The 21,419-nt window shown below is 40.1% G+C and overlaps 1 protein-coding gene across 2 annotated transcripts in view; it reads left to right on the top strand.

Moving 5' to 3' along the window:
* Positions 1 to 19,846: 19,846 nt before the first annotated feature.
* MPPED2 (metallophosphoesterase domain containing 2) overlaps positions 19,847 to 21,419 on the top strand; it is a 172,438-nt gene continuing 170,865 nt past the window's right edge. For both annotated transcript variants that reach the window (XM_061203204.1, XM_061203203.1), the window contains exon 1: positions 19,847 to 20,175. The gene's annotated coding sequence lies outside the window, so the exon portion shown is untranslated. The remainder of the gene's footprint in view (positions 20,176 to 21,419) is intronic.

Below are 21,419 nucleotides of genomic sequence, written 5' to 3'. Positions count from 1 at the left end.
TTTAATTTACTCACAGTTTCTTTTGGTCACCCTGCAACTTTTTATTGTCTTAAACACTTCAACTTTCACAGCTCCAAGAAATTTGAAACTGAGGTCAAGAAAGATTAAAGAAATCCACCCTCAACAACAAAAAAACTCTCCTATTCTCCTAGTTATTGAGCCCTTACTATACATCCTATACTTGGGTCTGCTGGCAGACCAGAACGGGATACATTTGTACTCAGAGGATCTTAGACACCATTAAATTAAAATTCAAAAGCAACTACTGAGTTTCAGAGACTTGAAACAAATTACTAAAGCTAGTTAAATATATTTCTAATATTATTAAGCTCTTTTTCTGTACCAGTACTAAACTAAGTACTTTATGTGCATTATCTCATTTAATTCTCAAACTACGCTCTGAGGCAAATAGTATCATGATCCTTATTTTACAGATGAGAAAACTGAGCCTTGGAGCTGCACAGCCTAAGTCACCACTAGCTACATGTTGCCATTCAAATTAAATGAATTTAAACAAAATTTTAAATTCCGTTCCCCAGATGTTCCTCGGGCCAAATTTCAAATGCTCATTAGTGGCTACTGTATTCTTCACCTCAGATTATACAGACATAGAAAATCATCACAGAAATTTCTATTAGACAGGGTTGCCTTAAAGTCTAAGTAATCATCTAAGTTAATACAGCTAACACATGGTAGAACCAGGACTCAGATCTAGGTGACCTGACTTCTGAACTTGTCCTTTTAAGCCCTCATTGCCAAAGTCAGAACCAAGATTTCCCAATATCCACACGAACTTTCTTCCTATTGTCCACTATTTCTTCTTAAGAATATCATTACCTCAGTGAATTATATGGTGACATAGCACTGATGATGACATAGCACTTCATGGTGACATAGCACTGATATTCATAAAACCAGAGTTTTCCAAACCTCAGGCATTCATGTATCACTTCGTGATTTTTGGTACATGTACACACAGACTGTACTAGTATTACTTACTTTTTAAAATTTACTCATATTTTTATTTAAAGCTATTTATTTAAAAAATATATATTACTATAGTAAATTATTTACTTCTATTACTTGCCTGTATTTATGTTTATAAAAATAAATACAAAGAAAGCAAAATATTTTGCTATATTCTATCCAGATACTAAGAGATTTTCATTTCTATGTGAGAAGGAGTGTGTGTTATATAGGTATTAAATATAGACTAGTACAAAACAGATACTGTTACTTGTCCTAATCCCAATTATTGAAAAAGAGTCAAAGAAGGAATAGATTTCTCACAATGTGATATGATGCTATTCATGGCTACATCTGTAAAACCACCTAAAACCTCCTGTATGCCCACCAGGAGTTTGTGTCGCACATTTTAGGAACTCTGCACCAAACATTTAGGGAAACACCAAAGCGGCATATAATAAAGAACAGCTACAACGATGTGCAAAAACTATCACACGGATAATGGGTAATTCAGAAAGGAAGTGACTTTCAAGGAATAGCTTCATGGAAGGATGTGGAAATGGGCTTTAAAAGTGGAATAAAATGAGTAAGACTATTTTGGCCAGATGTGCACTAAAGTGGGAAGGCAAGAGAAGTTTTGGGGACAGTAAGACTATCAGCATGACTAGCACTACAGGAACGCTTTGAAGAACTTTAGGAAATATAGTTAAGTAAGTTTGAAGAGGCTCCATTTGGAGAGCTCTGATGCTAGATGAATACAAACTGAGAGGAAATCAGTTCAGAGTAGTGGCTTCAACTTGTGCACAGAAGGCTCAGGATGGGAGTGGCTGTGTTAATATCATTATGGAAATGAAGCACAACGATGAGCTGGATAACTTCATAGAACCAGAATATTCTAGCCTTTATCAGCTGCGAGTCGAAATTCAGTCCCCTTTGCATGAATATCCCAGTATCCCTCCATAAGCCAAATCCCCTTCACTTGACTTAACAAAGTCCAGGCTTCTAAAGAAACTTGTTCTCCCATATAGTTCTAATCCTCAGAGGCCTTATATGTCAACTTCTACCCCACTAGCCCCAAGTCTGGATGCCTGGCTCTGGGTTAGTTGTGAGAGCAATTCACAGCCACTGCTAACTGGAGGCTGGATGTGTGGAAATCCAGCCACAGCCTTTCCATTTTCATAACTGGTGCCCAGTGCAGTGGAGAAGAGAATGCACCTCCCACTGTGGTACACCCTGACACAGGCGTGGTTTTCAGAACCAAGTTAGCTGAGAGGGCTCTGGAGCCACACGGCTTGAGTTCAAATCCCAGTGTAACCATTCAATTGGATTCCTTTCTCTTGTTTAAAATAGATTAATAATAATACATATCTCATAATTGCTGTTAATATTAACCAAAAGTATTCATAAAGCTCCTGATTGAATTCATACCAGATGTCTCCCTATTATTAACCCCAGATTATTATAGCTCTAAGTCACTCATACGGGCAAGTAAGCAAGCGCATACACACACACACCCATAGACCCCAGAAGGCTCACATCCCAGCGGGGTGACTGTTTTGCCATGTTTCCCAGTATTAGCCATATTGGTTACCCAAATATATCCTCAACCATCACCACCCTCTGATACCTGATCCTTGGTGCCATCTTGCTGAGGCAGATTGCTTCACCTAATTGCCTTCTCACTCCCAGACACACTCCCTACATAGACTATCCTTTGCCACCAGTGTGCCAAGCTCTTTCTTATCTCAGGACCTTTGTACCTGCTAAAACTTCTTTCTTCAGTGGTACTCTCCCTTCTCTGCCTAATTTTTACTCAACTTTCAGGTCGCTGAGGAGCCTTCCCCAAACTTCCATCTAAATGGGCCACTTATTTATCCATTTATATGTATGTATGTATATCCTTCCTTTGTGGAGTACAACTTAAGAAATTCATAGACATTTGTATACACAAAGTTTTGCCCTGGAACAAAGCCAAGTTAATTCTGTTTACCAACAACTTAAGACAGACGTGGTCATGTACAGTCATTTTAATCTTAGTCATCTTGTTTTCATTTTTTCTTGGTTCTCTAGAGCTTGCTATGTTTGTGTGTAATTTTGAGGTATTTTATGAGCATTATTAATCTCATTATGCCCAATGAATGTACAAGCAGTGAGAATGATGAAAACTACTAATTAGTGGCATAAGATTATGATGAAAAGAAAATGAAACCTAACATTAATTGATATGCATATTTTCATCACTTTTATGGCATCATTTTGGACTTCGGAACAAATAGACTTATGAATAGTCTTCGGAAATTTAACTCATTTGTACCCAGAGGAGGTTCTATGTTTGGTTTTCTGGTTATATTTTTATCTCTCTCTGCCTCTCTCTACTCTAAACTCCATGAGGCTAGGAATCAATGTTTTGCTCACCATGGTATTGCAGAGTGCCTCAGGGTGACTGTAATGACGCCAACTACCTAGAGTTAAGCCAAACTTCACAGATTAAGGGCAGAGTCCTCCACAAGACTGCCCTCACTTCAGACACCAGTCACAAGTTCAGGAGTCCCCAGGCCACACTCACTTCTGACCAGCTGGCTGCAAATTCAAAATTTCCCACTACCCTCTCAGATTTGATAATTCATTAGAATAACTCCAGGAACTCAGGAAGGCACTATACTTAATCATTATAGTTTAATTATAGCAAAATGATACAAATCAGAACCAGCCAAAAGGAGAGGCACATAAGATGATGTCTAAGAAGGTCCCAAATGTGAAGCTTCCTTATCCTCAGGGTGCACGTTACCTCTGGGTACACCAATGTGTGCCAGTATACAGAGTGTTTGCCAACCAAGGAGGCTCACCTGAACTTCAGTTTCCAGAGTTTTTATCAGGGTTTCATTATACAGGCAGGGTTGTTTGAATCATTGCCCATGTGACTCAATCTCCGGCTCCATCCCTCTCCTCAGAAGTCAGGCTTACATTACTTTTGCGGCGCAAAGCCCCAAAGTCTAATTGTGTGGTTGGTCTTTCTAGCATGGCCAGCCCCTCTCCTGACTCATCTCATTAATATAAATTATCTAGGAGTCCACCATGAGTCTCCTCATTAGCATAAACTTTCAAATGTGGCCTGAGGGGTGCATAATGAATAACAAAGATACACCTGTCACTTGGGAAATTCCAACTGTTTAGAGGTTACTTCCAGGAACCTGAGAGAAAGGCCAGTAAAATTGTTTATTACACAATAGTACATAGTAGGTGTAATAAATACTTGGTAAATAAATGACACACCTGAGAGTTAGGTCAGATGAAACTGGATATTGTGATGACTATATCAAGAAGAAAGATAAGAGAAAATTGATAGAATCTAGCAGTGAGGTGATTGTATTCAAAGCAGTTTCAGATGTTAATTGATTAAAGAATAAATGGAAGTTGAAGTTTTATAGATTACTCTATTAAGATGTTCGCTGGTGACTAGAAGGTGGAAGATATAGGATATACAGACATGAACATGTAGAAGATGATGTGAAGGAGCCAGTGGACTAAAAGAGATTAAGGAGAGAAGAACTGATAGGGCAAGTTTCAGGTGGCCTTATGGGTAACTGACTTACCAAACACTGCTGGTGGCCAAATACAGGTCTTAGGGATGAAGTAGAGATCATTTACTCAAGCAGATGGCTTCCAATGTCCCTTCTCAACCTAAAAGCCCATGATTCAGCTCTGTGGAAATACCATTGTTCAAAGATGTTTATTCCTTTAGACAAGTGGTTCTTAATCGGGGGTGATTTTGCCCCTCAGGGGACATTCAGCAATGTCTGGAGATATTTGACCCAGCAATTCTACTTCTGTCTATGTATTCAAAAGAACTGAAAGTAGAAACTCAAGCAAATATTTGTATACCCATGTTCACAGCAATATTATTCGTAATAGCCAAAAGGTGAAACCAACCCAAGTTCCATTCAGAGATGAATGAATAAACAAAATGTGGTATATCCATACAGTAGAATATTATTCAACCTGAAAAAGGAAGGAAATGCTGACATGCTACAACGTGCATAAACCTTGAAGACATTACAATAGTGAAACAAGCTAGTCACAAAAGACAAATGTTGTGTGACTCCACTTATATGAGGTACCTTGAGTAGTCAAATCCACAGAGAAAGAAAGTAGAATGGAGGTTAGCAGGGGTTGTGGGGAGGTGGGAAAGGCAAGCTGTTGTTCAATAGGTATGAAGTTTCAGTCTGGGTAGATGAAAAAGTTCTGGAGATGGATGCTGGCAATAGTTGCACAGCAAGGGGAATGTACTTAATGCCACTGAACTGCACACTTAAAAATGATTAAAATGGTAAATTTTATGCACATATATTTTACCACAACTTAAAAAAAGACTGAAGTGCTACTAGCATCAGGTGGGTAGAAGCCAGGCATGCTGCTAAACATCCTACAATGTACAGGTCAGCTACTTCAACAAAGAACTTTCCAACCTGAATGTTGATAGTGCTGAGGTTGAGATATCTCACTTTCACAAATTAGTGAAAGAACAGCAGTAAGAGACTGTACAGTGATACTGGTCTTTTCACTTTTACACTGCTTTTCCACACTCAAGCCACTTTCCTTATTTCGCTAGATTTCACTGCCCAAATCAAGCTAAAAAAAAAGCAGAAGTAGTTAAAAAAAAAAAAAGGAGAAAAACAATCACTTAAACCTCAAAACAGAATTCTGGAATTCTCAAGTTCTGAGATACATATTTCTCTCTCTCGCTCGCTCTCAAATAATTTCACCAATAAAGTTTGAAACTATGTAAGACTCCCAAGCTTGGCTTGAACTCTTCATATTTTGTTGTATTCCCAAGTCTATTCTATGCATGGTCAAGAAAAAGACAATAAACTATTTTAGCAATGATGTATACTTTCAGTATATATTGTGTGTAAATATATGTAATCTAATTTCAATTCTTATGAAAAATCATGAGTCTTCTACAGATGTCTTTTCTACAGCAAAGAAGGCATCCTGGTTTAAAGGATGTCTTTATTTCTCATGTTTAAAGGCTTAGAGAAATCTCAGTGACAAAGGATCATTTTTTCTCACTGCGTGTATTACCATTTAAAAGGGAACAATGTCTCCTGTTAAATAACTAGAACAAATTAAAACTTGAATGAACCATGACAGTAAGGGAAAATTATCCTTTGCACTTTCTATCATGGGGCCACTGGATCAATGGCCTTTCAATTCAGTCAAATAAACCACTGATCCAGTCGAACAATCAGTGAGTCTTACTATTTTCAAGAAATTGAGCAGCTTATTTGATTGAAAATGATTGAGGCAATTGTGTGTGTGTGTGTGTGTGTGAGTGCATGTGTCATGCATGCATATGTTGAGCCCCACATTTGACACAGATGAAATACAAGTGGAAAAGGACCATAGTTTGAGAAACAAAGGTGTTCAAAATTTTTTTAGTATTTTATTAATTTAGTATTTGTTTATTTCTCCATCTTGTTCCAAAAAAGGTTTAGGGCAGCTCTGAGTGTTTTTATATATAATCTGCAGGTTCTTGTCTTATGTTTGTGACTATTTTGTAGACTGAGTGCTAAATACTAAATTATTAAAGATTATGAAAGAAAGAAAGAGAGCGAGAAAGGGAGCAAGGAAAGGAGGGAGGGAGGGTGGGAGGAAGGAAGTAAGGAAGGAGGAAAGAAAGAAAGGAAGAATGGAAGGAGGGAGGGAAGGAAGGAAGCTAATATATAACACCCAATGAACTACTTTATCTTGAAGACTATTTCAATGACTTCAGTCAATAAAACCACTAGCAGACAAGACATCCTTGTTATTAATTTGTATTCAAGGATACTATAACTATAGAAAGTTGTTTATTTAAGTAGAATGAAATGTGACCTGAGCGTACTCATTGTCTTTTTACTTTCTGTCTCCATTTACCCTTCTGAAAGACATCCAAATTCTTTCTGGAGAATTTCTTTCCCCTTGAGCCATAGTCTTGGTGGGGATGATGAATCCAGGTGCCTGCCTTCCTACTATGGAGTCACACCAGCTGCTGGGGACTCTTTGTGTCAAATCTTTCCTGAATCACTCAGATATAGGCAGGAGGTGGACTTCACAGTTTCAGCTTGGTCCACGGATGTACTCTCCAGGACTTTGACTCTTGAACAAGTGATACAGGATTGAAGAGACATTTGGAGTTGAGTCATTCTGGTGGCAGTACCGCAACCACACTATTCATGCTACAGTATATTTCTCTAGTTCCTCGTTCCCAGCCCTTTCCATATTCTCTTCTTGATTCCTGCTTCCTGACCAAGTGTTACAATCTATCCCTAATTTAGTGGTTTAAAACAACAAAAACAATAACGTCATTTTGCTCAAGACTCTGCATTCTGGGCAAGACTCAGCAGGGACAGCTTATTTCTCCTCTACTCATTTTTATCTGGTAGGATTTTAAAGGTAGGACTTGAAGGCGTGCTCACATGTCCGGTACCCGCTCAGAGAAGGCTGAAACAGATGGGGACCAGAATAATTGGGTCTCCTTGGGCATGTTTTGAAACCTTTATATGGTCTTTCCATATATGATGACTTTAGGGTGGCCAAACTTCTTATGTAGCAGCTCAAGGAACAAAGATGCACAGAGAAGCCCTATCTCTTGTCCTGACCTAGCCTCCAAAGTCACGCCGTGGCACTTCTGCTGCACTCTTGATTGAAGCAATGTGAAAGTCCACCCACATTCAAGGGGAAAGAACTTAAACCCTCTCACCTCTCAACAGAGTACCGTCAACATCACATTGGAAGAAGAACACGCGGGATAGAATATATACTAGTGAAATCATTTTCAGAAAATTTAATCCACCACCCTGAGCCTTCGGATTGATGTAATCCTGTTAACGTTTCAATAAACTCCCTATTGCCGATCTTAGCCAGGGTCAGATTCTATTACTTATAACTAAAGAATCCCAATCTAATAGAGTAAGGATCTGTTTTATTAATCCCTTGGCAATTAAATGCCACCTTAAGGTTGGATATTTAATTAATATCACCATCCAAAGGTTGGTACTTATTCGTTAATTAATTAATAGACACACCTGCGTGACTCAGAAGCCAGCTTTGCTTCACTGATGAACGATTACAACTATTTTATCAAGCTTCACTCCATCGCTGCAAAACAGACACGGTTATAAGAAAATAGCTGAGGCAGAGAAAGGTTATTTGGTTTATCACAGATGGCAATGGGGAGTGCAGTGCTTCCAGAAACAGACCCAGAAGTTTTCATTCCCTTGGCCGGGCTGGAACTATTAAATCACATTGAAATACCAGGAAAAGATAAGCTGCATGAACCAGTGATTGTTGGCACTAAACACTCCAGTGAGTTCAAAGAGCCCTTAGGGCCTGCTGTTTATTTGGAAAACCAGAAAAAAAAAAAAAGTGGCGAGAGAATGGCAGGATAGAAGCCTAGCTACATATTAGCTTATGATTTTATCTTAAACAGGCTTGTTTGAAGAATTTACATATTAGGGGTGCATGAGTTTATATATATATGGGTTTAGAGCACTTTAATCCTTTTTTAAAAAAGCTTCGGGGCATGCATACACATATTAAATAAAAATGTATGTTCCATTAAATATTATCAGTCGGTCATCAAAATATCACCCTGAAAAGAATTGTAACATAAGAGTACATAAATGTCAAAAAACAAGTTAGAAAAATAGCTAATGATATAATTAATATATAGACTATGGTGCTGCTTTACTAAAGGTGAAGATGTTAAAATAAAAAATGAAGTAAGAGAATAAGCATGTTGTTTCTAGGAATATTCCATCCCTCCTTCTGGAACTTATTAGTCAATTTCCCTAAGATGCCAGAAGGTTCTAGAAGATTTTTTAAATGTAATTGTGTGATTAACCACCTATACTTACTCTTTTATTAATGAAGTCCTTGGAGATAGAAGAGAAAAATATATGCCTGTGGTTTCAGCCACTGATGTTTTTCAGGGTTCAGATATTATATTTTAGTGTTCAAATATTATAGTGTTCAAATATTATATTTTCATCTTCTCTTTCTCTCTCTCTCTCTCTCTCACACACACACACACACACACACGCACACACACACACACACACGCACACACACACTCCATTTCCACCTCTTTTCCTCTTTGGTTCTCTTCCAGAGGCTGCTCTTTCAGTGACAGACATCTCCATGGGCTGTTCTTTGTGACCACCGGCTGCGCTGTGAGAACTGTTTTGGTCTGGCTTTTCTTCATGCCTGTCAAAGGCCACAGAGTGTTGGAGTCTGAAAACACAGCCCGAATCAGCATGGTCCCCAGAGACTCCCAATACATCTCAATAAAACTTTCAATGATCTCCATTTTACACATAGCATTTCTGTTGTGGATGACACACCTCATCTGAACAAATTATATTGAATAGTACCTTAAGTGAAAAGGTTCGTTCGAATAGGGATGATACAGAGAATTACCTCTAATACCTTGTTTTTTAAATTTCCCATTATGAATAAAACCACTACTAAAACCCAAGAAAAATCATATACATTGTTTTCAAAAGCACAAAGGTCCTAAAACCTTTGATTTGAAAACCCCTTGTGGCCCCAGCATTTTAAGCCATCTTGCAGAATGTTTTATGTGTAAATACACTTGTTAGAACTATTTTTCCAAAGAAATGATTATTAAGGTCCATTACTGAAACACCTTTCTATTGATGAATTTTGGAGGTATTGCTTTACTCTTTATTTGTTGTGTCTGTTTATCTAGTTTTATTAGCAACTTGTTGCTGGATTCTTATGTATTAATTCAGTGCAACAGTAAGGATTTTTTTGTGTTACGTTAGTATGAGGCTACTTTTAAAATTTTATATTTTTACCTCTGTGTAAGTACAGTACTGAGGAACTAAAGGACATACATAACTCTCAATCTATCATCTGCATTCCCTTTGCATTAAGTGTAGCACTGGCATGAAAATCAGAGCCCCAGCTGCAATTTTTCCAGCTGTCTCTGTCACCCTGTGATTTTTCGGTACAAATTTTCTAGCCTGTTTGAAAAGGCAGGCTTCTACCCCCTTCTTTGATTGTGCTTAGGCATTTGTCCAGCCTGAGACATGGATTAATATGAACAGAATCACAGACTTTTCTGAACATAAGTCATTTACGTGTGTTTAGTGGCAAATACCGAGCAAGAAAAAGGCAGACCGCAGTTGCCTTTGTACAGAGTCTGGGTAGGTTTTGATTTCACTCAGAGTCAAGAACAAAGCAACCTCTGACTTTTCCTCAAACTCAGCCCGTATGGAATGACTTCTAATGACTTCACGAACTGCTAGCCTTCAGATGACTGGAGCGTTTTCCGCTTTTTAAGTTTTCCTCCTTCTATGACGTTTTACGATTATACCTTATGGTGCAGTTCTATTTTTGTTCTTCATGATTTTCTGAGTGCTTAAAGTTTAGAGGGAATTTTTTAAAATCATTTGGCCACCATCAAACGTGCTCTTCAGTTTGGGGATGATGTGGAGCGAGACTTTAAGTACCGTGCCAACACCAAACATGGCATTCCCTATTGAATGAGCCAAATCCATCCCCTGAGTCTGAATAATTTAGAGGAGACGTGATGTCATTGTCTACTTAGAGATAAATGGAGAGGAGTCTGGGTGTAGACTTTTGGAGTGGCCTTTGTAATAACAGTAATTAAAAAGAGCATTACGTCATATATTTAAACTTTTTGTACATACCATGTGCTTTTCTCATTTTTACCCAGTATTACTCAAAAAGGGCTAGTAGTCCTGTTTCATTATTTTTGAAGCACTGTTCGATGACACTGGTTTTAATAGTTTCTCACAGTTCACTGCTTCAGTTTTCATCAAATTATATTTCTAGTTACACTAGACACTTTCATCGTCAATTTCCACATGCCTCAAAGATATGCGAGGACCAGTTAGCTAACTGTGAATTCGGATACCAGATAATAGCTGCTGTAGAACAGCATGTTTTTCTCTTAGTACAACCTTTTCTAAAATGAAAATCTTAGACTCCACTAGGCAAACTCCTTGACACCCAAACACACCCATATTTCTTTAACTAAATTAGCTTGTGCGTATGGGGAAGGTTGAAGATCACCACAGACTATTTAATTTTGATGTGCAAATCTTGTAATAAGATAAACACTAGCCATATACACTTCCATATACTTCATATTCCAGCTGGTAGAAACGCAGCACTCATACAATTTGCCAAAGAACTGCCAAGTTCCAAAGAATTCTTAAATCCTCCCTCCCTTAAGTTCTACAACTTTCCCATGTTATTGCCATCACGTTTTGAACCTCCTGTTGTCATATGAACACTACAGATTAGGGCCCATTATATATTCTAGACAAGTCTGAAGTATGCAAGTAAGTGTTATATCAACAATTGGTAGTAAAGTTTAAATATCAATGAGTCATCATTCTCAACAAACTATCAGCTTATTTGTTTTGCTTATGAACTTAAACAACATAACCAAAAACTGACTGCAGCTAGCAAAACATAAAATCCTTAATTTGCTGCTTAGAATATTGCTTTTGCCTCAAAAGTTATTTTTTATTAATAATATGACAATAAGGCCATATCTCTTGGTCTTTCAAAGATCAATTCAGTCATTCCCATAAATGTGAATATCAGAGAGATTTTCTTAATATGTTTTAGCACTATCGAATCCTTAAGGGAGCATCTTTTAAAGTAATCTCTATGGTTATAATATGTGTGCAGTGTCCTGAAATGGAATATAGACTGTCAGGTATTCTAAACTTACAACATGCATAGCACTTCTTCTAATGAAAGTTCTATAGAGCCATAGAAGGATGTTTAATGACATGGAAAGATGTTCACAGTATCTATTCAGTTGAAAGAACAGGTTATATAGGTAATGGGATATGAGGAAGAAAGAGGGGAACTTTTACTTCCTAATGTACTTCAGTATTTAATTTATTTACAATGGCAGTATATTAATTTTGTATTGAAAAGATTTAGAAATGGATTACAAAACTGTATAATAATTACTTGGTATGTATCATGTATTATTCTAAGGTCTTAAAAAATACTAACTCATTTAATCCTTGTAACAACTCTACAAAGTAGGTACTTTTAATATCTCCTTTTTACAAACGAGGAAACCAAGGCACAGAGGGTTTAAGTAATTTACCCAAGGTCACGCAGGTAGTAAGAGGCAGAGGTGGGATTCCAATCCTGCTTTGCTCTCAACTACTACAATATACACTTAACTGTGTTCCCAATTTTCTTCCATTTTTGTAAAATACATTTGACTGAAAAACTGTATAACCAAGTGTTAACAGTAGATATTTCTGAATGATGAAATTACAGCTATTTTAAATTTTTTTCTTTTTGCTTATTTGTATTTTCCAATTTACACAAAACAATGAATAGAAAAAGAAATAATATTGAAAAGGAAAAAAAAAATCTTTTTACAGTTCCTTCTGTACTGAGCATGAAATAGGGATTTTGATATATCACTGTAATTTTTTTAAAACTACCCTCCTGTAAACCTTCCTTTTATTTTAGAATCTAGTAAAACCATGTCCCGTACACCTTGGTTATTCACCTCTTTTCTTGTGTGCAGATTTTGCTTTGTTTATAGATGGTCACTATGGGGAATCATGAGGACAGAAGAAGAAACTGATGGAACTTTCAAAACATAGAAATTCCAAGAAAGGGGTAAATTTCAAAAACATGGTTGCCATTATAAATGTCCTTAAAAGTTTATATATATTTCCATTGCATCTTTTCTTGGCAGCCTGACTTGCTAAGAGGGGCCATAGTGACTTAGTTTCCACCAATCAGGAACCCAATAATCAGAACGCCTTCACAGTGGGATTGTGGGTTTGTGGGTTTGTGATTGGGTCCACATGGAATAATCCTGCACCAAAAGAACAATATTCTTACTTGTAATCAGTGTCTATGTATTTCCTCTGAGAGCATATCTGTTTCTTTGAATGCTTCACTTAAAAAACAACCACTTTTTAAGAATCACTTAGAATATTGTTTGGAATATTAAATAGAAGTGAACTAGCTCCAATAAAGACAGAATGTGGAATTGACGTAGCATCTAAAAACTTTAAAGGAAAACAGAAATACACTTACTTCTTGCATTTATATTTCATACAAAATAAGACAAGTCCATATGTGGACCAAAAATAGGTGTGGGACATTGAATGAGGGATAACTTTCTAGAATCTGTATGTTTGAAAAAAGTTAATGACATTTTATGCCAGTACTGTATTTCATACTGCAGTTCTTCATGACAAGATGGGATTCCAAAAGGTGTGTATAGAATAGAATGAAGTTGGCTTGGAGACGTGGGAAGGGTGCCCCACGGGTAGAATGAGGGGTTTAAAAAAGGAAGTCGTTGGGTAAGTATAGCTCTCAGCCTCTCTGGCTGGGTACTACCACACCTTCAGACAGTATTTCAAGACCCTGGTAATCTTTGTTTTTATTATGTAAAACGTATTCAAATCTCTTAAATCCATTCACATCTCTCCATGTCTCATCTCCTCCAATCTGTTCTGATGGAGGCTACCATGACCTCCAACCCAAAGACTGCAATAGCTTCCGAATGGCCTCCCAAAGTTCACTCTAGCCCCCTAAAATCCATTCTCCACGCTGGGGCAAGAGTGACCTTTGCAAAACATAAATCTAATCATGTCAGCCTTTCTACTTAAGATCCTTAAACAGCTTCCGGTTGCCCTCAGAATAAAGTCAACATCTTCAACAAGACCTCAGTTGTGACCTTCAAATGTTTTTAACTTGGCCCTTCAGTTCTGGCCTCTGCCTACAGATCCGGATCCAGACCCCTTTGGTACTCAGCAACCCGCCACACTGCTTTTCTTTTTCCTATAACATCCTTGTATTCCTTTCCTCCATCAGGGAGTCTTCACTCAGAGGAGGAAAAGTACCCCTATTTTACGTTTTCTTTGTACCAGTTGCCTCTCCTTTTCTTAGATACAATTTTTATTTACTTATGTGATTATTTAAAGTCAGTCTCTCCCCAGGCTCATTAGATTACCTACTTCATATGTGGGAGAAAACTCTTGCTTTTTGCTTCATTAGGCCATCAGCATGGTTTGAGGACTCTGCCTGTCACAGAGCAGAGCTTAAAAAATATTTTTTGAATAACTGAACATTATTAATACTGAGAGAAATGGGGTTTAGATTCTGTTGGTCTCTCAAAGTCAATTTTTTAAAAAATGTATTCATTCATTTATTTATTTTTGCTGAGAGGGAAATTTACATTATACATTGCTTAATCAAAATATTGATATATCTTATACTAGCTTGTCAAACTGAATTATTAAACTTGAAAAACCCCACATATGTTTTCTTTAATCTGGTTACTATGGGTTTTCCACACTGCCCATCTTTCAAAAGAGATTACTTTGGCTTTTGCTTCAATGAGATTGCTCATCTTCCACCACGACAAGCCTATCCCAAGTACCAGTAAATTCTATCCCACTTTTCCAGAATTGGGACCATGATATGATATAGGGAAGGACTCAGCAAACACTAATTGATAACAGAGATCATGCAAGTCTGTTAGGCTAGAAAGCACACTAGCACATGCTCAGTATCTTGTTAAGATTTTTTTTTTTTGAAACTGATTATTAAAATTATTACATAAATAATACTCGTCTCTTTTGTTGATACATGCTAAACATTAGCTAGTAAGTATGGTAAGAATTAGTGAGTGTTTTGTAAAATTTTAAGATTTCCACTCTCTCCATGTTTATTATTTAAGCTGCTGGCAAAGCTGGATCAAATTTAGTCTTTCTAAGATAATGCCTATAAAATTTATTTTATGAAATAAAATTTCATGTGTTCTAGTGTTTCTTGAATCTTTCTTAGTCATACACATTTTTATTGGTTAACCAAAAGGAAATTTTAAATAAGAAGGACAAAAACCATAATTTATATATTTATTTTGAGCACTTCAAAAAGGATCTATCAAAGAATCACGTTAATCACATAATTTTCTTTTGCGACTATATTTTGGTATATTATATCTGTAAATTTTAAGATACAAATTCTTTTTTTTTCTTCTGCATCCTGCTGTGTTTAGAAAGAAGGCTGCCTTTAAATGGATGGGATACATAAAAATCTTCAGCTTCTCTATGAGAAAATCAACTTATGAAGCAGTCTTATGTACTATTTCATGCTTTTGAAGACAGTAACAAACCCCTTTAATTGTACTATTTGAACTCCGTAGGAAATCCTTAGCTCTTATCCTCCACGCTGGTCTCATGATATCACTTCCGTTCCTGCATATCTGGTATGGATTTTCCTTCATTGTGTAGTAGCCTCAATCACTCATGCATTCTCTTACTCTTTTTCTCATTTATTGACTCATAAGATTGTTGAACAAATATTTCCAAGTTTCTACCAAGTGCATACATAGCACATGAGAATGAAAACCACAAAGGAATAGAGGGCATAGTTCTTCAGCTTGAGGGGGTTACAATGAAAACATTTAAAACAAACTAAAAAAAAAAGTAAAAACTGTAGGAATTTAGAATAAAGTAAAAGTATTGGTTGGCTCAGATATTTTTCTAATTGTGTCATAATAGTTCTATTAACAGGCTCTGATTTCTGATAATATGTATCTTAAGTTTTGCTGGAAAATGATTAAAATGCAACCAATTTAAAGAAAAAAAGAGGTAAAATAGTTGAATTTTTTTCTGAAGAAGAGCTGCAGGGTCGAACCAAGCTTTTAGTTATACACAAGTATCCCTGAAGTATTGGAAAACTATTCTCATAGAGAGAATGAAAGCCAACTCCAAATAAAGTACTGAGCTTTCAAGGGAAGTAGCATTCACTTTCCAAGCTTCCACCTAAGGTTCTCCCACGCTCCTATCTCTCATTTTCTTCCCTAAATGCATTCTGAAATGATATTTTAAAAGATATTGCAGCAGGATATCAGGAAGTATATTTGCCAGTTCCTTCGATGAAATCACTGGAGAAAGTGTCCAGGTTTACATTCCATTAAAGGAAAAAATTTGTAATATTTGCATAGAGGCAAGCATAAACTTGGCATTTGATTTTTATCCTTCTTTTGTTTTCCATTAGAAGCAATAAAAATTGAATTTAACAACAAGAAAAAAAATGGAGCTTACAGGCTCACTTATCTTAAAAAAAAAACACCACCAAAACTCCCAGAATATAACATTTAAAATTTGGTATAATGAGGCTTGATGTTTCAAAGCTAATGTCAGGGGACAGACATGGTTCACATCCAATCATTTTAAAACAAGCTTTTAGTGTAGGTAGCTATGCTGGTAGAGAATATGATTTGACAAAATGCAATATGTTCAAAACCATGGGATGAGAATTATTTGAAAAGTGAGTTCCTTTTTTTCCTAATTTAATATTTAAATTCACTTATACTTCTCCAGCTTCTTTATTTTGGTAGTCAAATGGAAATAAAAATTCATAACCCTAATACAGGTTGGTCACTAACTCTCAGTGGATAACTGATTAGCAGGGACACAGTAGAGGTTGACTTCTTCCTACACTACAAGTTACGATTTTAACCTTTTTTTGCCTCAATTTTTCCCCACTCAATAAAATGATAAACAATTTTTCATCAACTTTGTAAAGGATCACTCACTTGATTTTTTTTATAGCATTAAGTATCCTATAAAATGTGCCACTAAAGTAGAACAGGTTATTATTTGTTTTTTGTGTGCACATTATTTAGATCCAGGATCATGTACAAACTAGTTTTGCTTTTTTGATTGACTATCAGGTTGTTTTTTTCCTAAAGGAAGAAAACCACAGAAATAATTTGGCTGGTGCAGATATATTTTTGACTGATTAAATCAGTCAAAATCAGTCAAAAATTTTTAACCATTTAGATAAGGGGTGTACTGCTAACTCATAGAAGAAAGAAAACAAAACCAAGCATTTCTTCAAAAACGTGATTCCAGTCAGTGTTTGCTGCTGGGCTGGAAATCAAAAACAAAATATAAAGGAGCCCCTCCCCATCTTTGGCATTCTTTAACACCAGTGCTACTTGCTGTGGTTTATGCTGGGCAAGGAAAGTGACTGTCCTCTTGCTCCCAGCACATTTGACAAGTACGGACACTCTGGACATACTGTACAACAAAATAAATACATTAGCAAGCCCTTCATTTCTACTCAGGCATAAGACATACCTTACTTCAAATTCAAGTGCCAGCAAAAATAAACTCAAAATGGATTAAAGACCTAAATGTAAGGCCAGACACTATAAAACTCTTAGAGGAAAACATAGGCAGAACACTCTGTGACATAAATCACAGCAAGATCCTTTTTGACCCACCTCCTAGAGAAATGGAAATAAAAACAAAAATAAACAAATGGGACCTGATGAAATTTAAAAGCTTTTGCACAGCAAAGGAAACCCACGAAAAGACAACCCTCAGAATGGGAGAAAATATTTGCAAATGAAGCAACTGACAACGGATTAATCTCCAAAATTTACAAGCAGCTCATGCAGCTCACTATCAAAAAAACAAACAACCCAATCCAAAAATGGGCAGAAGACCTAAATAGACATTTTTCCAAAGTAGATATACAGATTGCCGACAAACACATGAAAGGATGCTCAACATCACTAATCATTAGAGAAATGCAAATCAAAACTACAACGAGGTATCACCTCACACCGTTCAGAATGGCCATCATCAAAAAATCTACACACAATAAATGCTGGAGAGGGTGTGGAGAAAAGGGAACCCTCTTGCACTGTTGGTGGGAATGTAAATTGATACAGCCACTATGGAGAACAGTATGGAGGTTCCTTAAAAAACTAAAAATAGAACTACCATACGACCCAGCAATCCCACTACTGGGCATCTACCCTGAGAAAACCGTAATTCAAAAAGAGTCATGTACCACAATGTTCATTGCAGCTCTATTTTCAATAGCCAGGACATGGAAGCAACCTAAGTGTCCATCGACAGATAAATGGATAAAGAAGATGTGGCACATATATACAATGGAATATTACTCAGCCATAAAAAGAAACGAAATTGAGTTATTTGTAGTGAGGTGGATAGACCTAGGGTCTGTCACACAGAGTGAAGTAAGTCAGAAAGAGAAAAACAAATACGGTATGCTAACACATATATATGTATAGAATCTAAAAAAAAGTGGTTCTGAAGAACCTAGGGGCAGGACAGGAATAAAGACGCAGACATAGAGAATGGACTTGAGGACACGGGGAGAGGGAAGGGTAAGCTGGGACAAAGTGAGAGAGTGGCATGGACATATATACACTACCAAATGTAAAATAGATAGCTAGTGGGAAGCAGCCGCATAGCACAGGGAGATCAGCTCGGTGCTTTGTGACCACCTAGAGGGGTGGGATAGGGAGGGTGGGAGGGAGACACAAGAGGGAGGAGATATGGGGTTATATGTATATGTATAGCTGAGGGTGGGAGGGAGACGCAAGAGGGAGGGAATATGGGGATATATGTATATGTATAGCTGATTCACTTTGTTATACAGCAGAAACTAACACACCATTGTAAAGCAATTATACTCCAATAAAGATGTTAAAAAAAAAATTCAAGTGCCAGGAAAGCCCATTGTAAAAGGGACATATTTTCAAGTGAATTCTGTTTGATCTTTTTTTATAGGGGCTCCAACCAGCCTCTCTCCCTTCCTCCCCAGACCCTGGAAACCAATTAGTCTCAGCACAGAGGCCACAGACCAGGCTGAAACGGTTCCTTTTTATTTTTAGGGGATATAATTTCAGCTAGGATGTCTAGTCAGTTGTCACATAGTATACCTAGCACACTTCTCCCTCTCACACACATCCATTGTGTTTCCCTTTGGAGAATGCCTAGATTTTTGAGTCTGCCTCCTGGAAAGGAATTAGAGCTGGTTGGCGTCCGAATCCTTCAGCTCTGACAATGGCATAACATCACAGGGCCACCTCATCTTTCACAGTCAACACCACCAACCAAGTTTTCTAAAAGCCTTCTCTTCCTTGTCCTCTGTCTTCTAGCATTTCAGCGGCTTTTCTTTTCCTTACGTGTTTGCCTACAATTCTGAAAACCTTTTCTTCCATAATCCAAAGTAGCAGAGAAAAAAGGACAAACCTTGATTTTTACGTTTTTGAATTGCTTATCCTTTGGGAGAAATGTGCCCCAAACACAAAAATGGAAACAATTAGTCTTTGCCTCTCCTTGCCTCCGTATACTGAACCTGCCTTAATTCATGGAGGTGAAAGAAATTATCAGCTGGATTGGCCTAGGAACAACATCGCAGAAAGAAAGGTGTGTGTGTGTGTGTGTGTGTGTGTGTGCCTGGCGAGTTGAAAGGCTTGAGAAAAGGGAGCATAGCTCTCCCCCAGGAAAGTCTAAGCTCAGCAGACGGGGAGGGGGACCCAAGGTCGCCTTCCCTAGTTTCAGCGCAGGGCCCGAGCCGCTCCCCTTGCCCCCGAGGCAAGCTCTGCGCCCTGGAGCTGTGCCAGGACTGCAGACAGCGCCCGGCAGGTCGGTGGGTGGGGGGCCTGGGGCCTGGGTGTTCCCTTTGCAGAAGACGCCCACTTGGAGGGAAAACTCCCTTTATTTTCCTGGGGCTCCGTAGCCCCCCTCCCCGGTCCCCTATCATTTTTACGCTGATCGCACTCCTGATGATGAACTTGCAGCTCAGCTTCCTGCCGCCTGCTTGACCCGGGAGCACCAGCAGGCTGCCGGCCTCGCCCTCAGCTCCTTCCTCCTCTTGCAACCCCGGGGCCTCAGGGCGCCAGTGGGGGTTCGAGCGGGCCGGGGCTGCAGGAGGGGCGCGCGGGGGCGCGGGGTCCCGCCGGGGAGCGCGCACGGAGCGGCGCCTCGGCCGCCCTGCTTCCTGGAGCTGTGCTCCTTTGACCCCAGTGGCAGTCCCTGTCACTGCACCGCTCTCGCTCCCTCCGGCTCGCCGCGCCCTCGCTCCCTCTCCTCGCCCCCTCGCTCGCTCTCTCCCCAGATCGAGGCTGCTCCCGTCCTTGCTCCCCCGCGCCTCCCTCTCGCGCCGCGCCCCCCGGCCCCCAGCCCCAGCCCGCGGCGGGACCTCTGGGGTCGAAGGTTCTGGCCCGCCCGCGCCCCTCGCCGCCCCCGCGCGCCTCCCGCCGGCTCCTGCTGCTCCGCGATGGATCGCCTGCTCGCCGGGCGCTGAAGGCATCCCCGGGACCCGGAGCGCAGCCCGGGAAAGGTAATCCGCCCCGGGAAGGGAGGCGGAGGGCGGGGGAGGGGGAGGAGGCGGCCGGGCGCCCGGTGCCGCGCGCGAGAGGAAGGGAAAAAAATGCACACACAAAGCGGACCCGGGTGCGAGGTGCCTTGTCAGAGGCGCGTGCGAGGGGCTCGGAGGCTGCGGACCGCGGCTGCCCCGGTGCCCCTGACATTCTCACAAGCCGGCGCTTCCCGGGCAATTCGGAGCCCGAGGAGGGCTTATTTTCAACCCCCGAGCGAAAGCGAATTCTTTTTTAGGAGCTGTCTACCTCCCACTCCCCATCTTGCCCCTCTGCCCTTCTCCCCTCCCCCCACCCCAGTCCTCGGCCCCCGACCTCCCGGGGTCCTCACCTCGCGGCTCCCTCCTCCGCCGGGATTTCTTAGGAGGGAAGGAGGGGGTGTCGGCGAGGGGCGGCGGCGAAAGCCCGGCAGCGGGGATGGGGGTGGGGACGAGGGCACGGCGAGCTGTTTACTAGAAAGTCCCGAGGTTATGTGTTCGAGCCGCCCCGGCCTAGGCCCGGGTGCATTGTGTTGGCCCGAGCCCCGGGCGCCCGCGGCGGCCCGAGCGCGGTGCGGTGGCCGGGAAGGCGCCGCGCAGCTTTGTGCTCGGGCTGCGCTCCGCAGCCGCCCCCGGGCCGCCCGCGTGCGCGCCGCTCTCGCGCGGGGCTGTTTCTCACTCCCTCCCGGCGCCCCAACCTCGCTCTCCCCCGCTGCCTCCGGTCTCCACGATCGCAGCCTGCCGAGCGAGCAGGCGACCCGGGCTGGGCGGCGGGGGACGAGCGGCGAGAAAAAGTAACCGTTGCCGCCCGATTTCTTCCCTCGAGAGGCAGGAGTTTCTTTGCTATTTACATGTAACAGGGTTATCTTTGTAAGCCTTTGAATTCCGAGGTTTGCGGCCTAGGAGGTAGAGGGGGCATTTTCCTGGAGATTGGCGAGGGGATTAGAATCCACCAGCAAGGATAGAAATTAAGGATGCTCCAGTGGGGTAGATTTATTACCACATTCCCCCCCAACACACCCCAAATTAAGTGCAAATGCGGGTCATGAAAAATGTGTAATTGATTTGAGATGCTGCAAACAAACACAAACAGGTCATGGTGGAAAAAAAACAAAACTTTAAGTGCAAGAAAAGATTTCCAAAGAGGGGGGGAAATCCGTGGCCTCCACACCCCCTTCCAACGCTCGCTGGCTCCCTCCCTTTCTTTCTCCGCCGCTCCAGGGAAGCAG

This window comes from Eubalaena glacialis, chromosome 10 (genome assembly GCF_028564815.1).
Source record: "Eubalaena glacialis isolate mEubGla1 chromosome 10, mEubGla1.1.hap2.+ XY, whole genome shotgun sequence".
Taxonomy (NCBI): Eukaryota; Metazoa; Chordata; class Mammalia; order Artiodactyla; family Balaenidae; genus Eubalaena; species Eubalaena glacialis.
The sequence above is the reverse complement of the archived record's forward strand: the minus strand, read 5'-3'. Positions and strand labels throughout refer to the sequence as shown.